We start from the raw sequence: 5398 nt of genomic DNA, 5'->3' as shown, positions 1-5398 counted from the left end.
TATTATCAATTCTGGTCTCTATCTTATAGAAGGAGTTCTTATCTATGGTAATGACCCAGATGAAAGTGCAATTTCATGCCCAGCTTAGAAGAGGGTGCAAACCAAGTGACTACCCTTTGTTTCCTTGGGACTAGGGTCAAAACCCCAAAATATTCCCATCAAACTCCTTCCGAGGTAGATAAATTCCTGGTTTGTGGTGAATGCATTTTGTCTTCCTATGCCAGCTAACAAAGGTCCCTGAATCAAGTCCCCTTCATAGATCCTTTCCTCACAACTCCTCTCCATGGCTTATATAGTACAAGAGGTATGAAATGTTGAAAGAACAAGAGGTATGTCATTGTCCCTGTCCACAAAAACCTGTTTTCTGAGGTCTATTCCCCTGCCACACCCACACTGTCTTCCATTTCATCTGGTGTATGAGGAGCAAATTATAGCTAACACCTCCACACACACACTGAACAGACAGGCTTCTCTGGAGCAAACTTCTGATGCTTAATGAGTCTTTGCTTATAACTAAAGCTTCCCGTCCCACTTGGCACTCGTACAACTATTCCAGAGTATGCCCTCTGATGGAACAGAAAATGTGACTGAGTCCTTGCCCACATATCAAAGTGGTGTTTGTTGACTCTGTGCTCTTACACCTACACTCCTTACACCTGCGGCTTCCTAGTCTCCCGAGTATACCCTCTGATGTGTGATGACAGTTGAATTGGAGCTAAAGCGTCGCCCACAGTCTTGACCCACGTGGTTTTCTTCGGTGTTTGATGAGATGCCACATTTGGTTATAACCTTGCCCCGTTACACACATGCTGCTTCTCCCTGAGTGTGTCGCCTGCTGTGTGAGATGTGTCTTAATAAAACCTTACAGTGGTGAGTAATGAGACACACGAGGCTTCTCTGAATATATCCTCCCATGTGCTATGAGTGTTGCCTTGCACCTATATATAGCCTGTCCTACATTCTCTGCATTTGTGAGATGTGTCCTCTGGTGTAGGATGAGATATGACTTTTGGCTACATCCTTGTTCACACTCCTTACACATGACTTCTCCCTTGTGTGTATCCTTGGTATATGATGACATTTGGTTTGCAGTAAAAGCCTTACCTACATTCCTTACACAGATAAGGTTTCTTACCTGAGTGTATCTTCTGATGTCTGATGAGAGATGGCTTTCTGATGAAGCCTTGCCCACACTCCTAAAACACATAGGGTCTCACACTTACGTGTCTTCTGGTGTACAATGAGACTTGTTTTGTAGGTAAGGCTTTGTGTACATACTGTGCATCAATGTCTTTTCCCCTGAATGTGTCCTCTGGCATGTGGGGACATGTGACTTTTGGCAAAAGCCTGGTCTACACTCCTTACACACGTGTTGTCTTCTCTAAGTGTGTCCTCTGGTGTGCGATGAGACCTAACTTTCTGATGAAGTCTTGCACACTCTTACATACAAGGGTTTCTCACCTATATCTAACCTATGTATGATTAGACTTGATTTGCAGGTGAAGGCCTTGTAAACACTCCTTACACATGTATGGCCAGACTAACATAGCCTGAATAATAATAACTCCACCTGCTTTCAAGGTGATTCAGACTAGTGACCAGGTAGAACACCTGCTCGGGTTCCAATGCTGTGAAAAATCTTGATGGGAGTGGTCTCATTTTTCTCCCAGGGTGTATCTGGTGGTTTACAACTACTGACCTTGCTGTTGGTCGTACAATGCATAACCACTAAGCCACCAGGGCTCCTACGGGCCTGAATAGAAAGTCTAAAATGGAATGAGGAAGGGAGCAGTCACAGAAGCCAGTCGAAGGTAGTAGGAGAATAAGAGATCATTTAAAAGATGGAATCCAGCCTCTACAGATGTGAGGTATCCTCTCCCTTCACCTGGATCTGTCTTTAGAGCTGTCTAAAACCTGACACACAGGACCAGGTCTGTTGATAAACTTATCTAAGATGCATTTAGAATTCAGAAGGACTTAATTCTTCTAGAAACTTGTTCTGTAAATTCAAATTCCAAATACCTTGCAGGACAGATGAATCACACAATTTTGAGTCACTTTTTAAAAAAAATTTATCAAAGACATTTTTTTTCAAAGACAAATCTTATTGCAAAGACAACCAGGGTGGAAAGAAGTGGTGTCTGAAAAGAAAACAGGTCAGCTATTCTTAGAAGATTTAATTAAAGCTTCCCTTTTCCATTCCATTTGGCTACAGAACCTGGAAACATTTGTCCAGTTAGCACTACTGACAGCCTCACCCTGGTTCAGAGCATAAAAAGTGAGGAAACTCCTGAAACTTCAGGTGAGTAAAGTTGTGATTTGTGGCAGCAGCTGGTCCTCCTAAGTCAGCTAAGCAATGCCTCTGGAATTATGGTTTTCCCTACAGACCTCACTCTCCCTCACGGCTCTTCTCCCTGAGCATCCTCCAGTGCAAGAGGAGGTGTAACTTATTGTGAAAGCACCTTCACTCTCCCTGCACACTGCTTCTCCCCCTCAAAAGATGTTCTCTGCGGTATATGGAAATGTGTCTCCCCCCACATCTGAGCTTTCTCCCTGCACACACACACAGCTTCTATTCAAGGTAATCCGGTGCATGAGAAAGATCAATGTGGAGTAAAGCCTTGGTTACACTCACTACAAACAAGATTTCTCACTGAGTGTGCCTTCTGATCAATGATGAAGTAAGGTTTGTAGATAAGACCTTGATTCCACACCTTCCACACATGTGACTTTTACAGTATGTGCTCCTTTGTGGGGAGATGGCCTGGGTGAAGCCTTGTCTACATTCCCTGCACTCATGTGGCTTCTCCCAATGGTGTCACCTGGTGCAGAAGCAAGTCTGAAGTGCTTGTAAAGCCTTGATTTACTGGAGCCACATGGCAGGCTTCTCACATGAGCGGGTGCTCTGGTGCTTAAGAAGTACTTGTGAGTCTGCTCTCTCTCTTTCTTGTCGATTCCTCACAAGCTCTCTGGAATCCTTGCCACCCTGCTGTCATGTCTCAGGCCGAGTTTGACAAAGCTGCTGAAGAAGTTAAGCACCTCAAGACCAAACCGGCAGATGATGAAATGCTGTTCATCTACAGTCGTTTCAAACAAGCTACTGTGGGCAACATAAACGCAGAATCACCTGGGGTGTTGGACTTCAAAGGCAAGGCCAAGTGGGATGCCTGGAATGACCTGAAAGGGACCTCCAAGGAAGATGCCATGAAAGCTTACATAGACAAGGCAGAAGAGCTAAAGAAAAAGTATGGAATACAAAAAGGGACTGGATGTGGATGCCAGCCAAGCCTTTGATCCTATCAGATGCCTTGTTCTTTTTAATACTGCGGCTGAAGTTACGTAATGAAGATAACCAGTTAACCCAGTTCCTCAAACTGTTCAAGATAAGGCCCTTCCAGATGAAGAGCAAGAAATGGTTACTAACTTTATTTGTAGATCAATTAAAAGTGAATTTACTACTCAAAAAAAAAAAGTACTTGTTCCAGGTCAAAGGCTTATCACCATTCCAGGAAGATGTAAGGTTTCTCCTGAGTCTCCCCTCAGGTATGTGATAAGATGTGACTTATGACTAAGGCCTTGCCTGTGTTACTTGTCAACATGTCATTTCTCTCCCCAGTGTATCCTCTGGTGTAGGATGAGATTTGATTTGCAGATAAAATCTCACCCATACTCCAGGCAGCTATAAGGGTTCTCCCCTGAGTGTGTCCTCTGGTGTCTGATTAAATGTGACTTGTGTCTAAACCCTCTGCCACACTCCCTACAAACATGTGGCTTTTCCTGTGAGTGTGTGATGAGTCTTGATGCGTGGGAAAAAGCCTTGCTCACCCTCTGGGGACAAGTAAGGTTTCCTCCCCTGAATGTGTTCTCTGGCTTGTGCTGAGAGTCGACTGTTAGCAACGCCTCACCCACACGCTTAGCACACATATGGCTTCTCTTGTAAGTGTACCCTCTGATGTGTGATGATGTCAGGTTTCTGGAATGGTTTTCCTAGGTTCTCACTTGCCAACCCTTCTTTCAGTGATGCTTTCACTCTGGAGTGATGAATCCAGACAGTTGCTCCGCTACATTGAGGGTTGTAGGGGTGGTCAGGACAACCATCAGAGGTCCATGCCAGTCAGGGTTTAGTCTTTCTTATGCTCAGTGCTTTTTGATATACACATGGTCTCTTGGACAAAAATCATAGACTGGGGAGAGAGAGATGTGCAAAGTGTTCCCGCACACACGTGTGACTGTCCTGTTGTACCTGTTGAAAAGACTGCAGTTATTTTATTAGAGAGTGGTTCTAGATTTCTGCTAGCTTGTGGTCCTATACATGGGGTGGGAGGGGCTGGGATCTTCCAAACATTATTTCAAAAGAGGTAAATCTCTTGTAGTAAGGGGACATATTACAAGAGGGCCAGTGGCAACAAATCAGGCCAGCTTTCATGTTTCCATAATGAGTCTTGTTAAAGTTGTTTTTCGGGTCTGTAGGCACAGTGCAGCTTCTATTTTATTCCTAGGGCCCGGGCAGGACTGAGGAAAGCTGAGCCACAAAGCGAGCACCATCTTCCGACCCAGTGGCTAAGGGTAGCCCGCACCGGGGTAATTTCATGCAGTACTTTTTTCGCCACCAGGAGAGCTATTTCCCACGGAGTCTCCAATGCCTCCATCCATCCTGAGAAAGTATCTATAAAAACCAACAAGTACTCATTTCCCCATGCTGGAAGACTCACTTCAGTGAGATCAACTTCCCACCTTTCTCAGCATCTGTTAGCAATGTGCTGTGACAAATGGGTTAAATTAGGAATGGCAAACCAGGGTGCCAGTAAGGCTTTCACTTTTGTTCCTACCAGCTGTGTCACTGAGTGGAGGTTCTATAATAAGGTCTGTCCAAGAGCATATGCCACCGGGATTCGCCCATCAGGCAAGGTTCACCATCCAGAGGGGCTCGTGGTTCACTTCTCGACAGGTTTATTCCTCTTCTTTTCCCCATATAAATTGGATATTCAGGTAGCCTGCAGACTGGGAGTCATTGCTGGGAAGAATGGATATTGGTAGAACTGGACTCAAAGCCATCTTCGTAGCTGTTTGGTCAGCCAACCTAATGTACTGAGGTTGTCCCCCTTGTAATGTCTGGGATGGTGTATAAAGGCCACCTTTTTAGAAAACCACACAGCCACTATTAAACTGCAAAATCTCTTGGCCATTCTTTTTTTTGGCACAGTCACTGATGGACGGGGACACACTGAAAAGGCAGGCAAGGGCACCCTGCCCCCTCACCGCCGGGTGTTTGCACTCAGGCTGAGTGAGGGTGGGGACCATCACAGGTGGGGCCGCCCTCTGAGGGACCCAATCAACCAACGAGTCACTGGCAGGATCAGAATACCCACACAGTCAGATGAGGTGCAGTTTAAAGAGC

At 45.2% G+C, this 5398-nt stretch overlaps 1 pseudogene; it reads left to right on the top strand.

The window, feature by feature from the left end:
* Positions 1–2994: 2994 nt before the first annotated feature.
* Positions 2995–3294, top strand: LOC142422290 (acyl-CoA-binding protein pseudogene; annotated as a pseudogene).
* The last annotated feature ends 2104 nt before the right edge of the window (positions 3295–5398 follow it).

Source organism: Tenrec ecaudatus, chromosome 12 (assembly GCF_050624435.1).
Source record: "Tenrec ecaudatus isolate mTenEca1 chromosome 12, mTenEca1.hap1, whole genome shotgun sequence".
Taxonomy (NCBI): Eukaryota; Metazoa; Chordata; class Mammalia; order Afrosoricida; family Tenrecidae; genus Tenrec; species Tenrec ecaudatus.
Note: the sequence above shows the minus strand (reverse complement) of the source record. Positions and strands in the feature narration are given on the sequence as shown.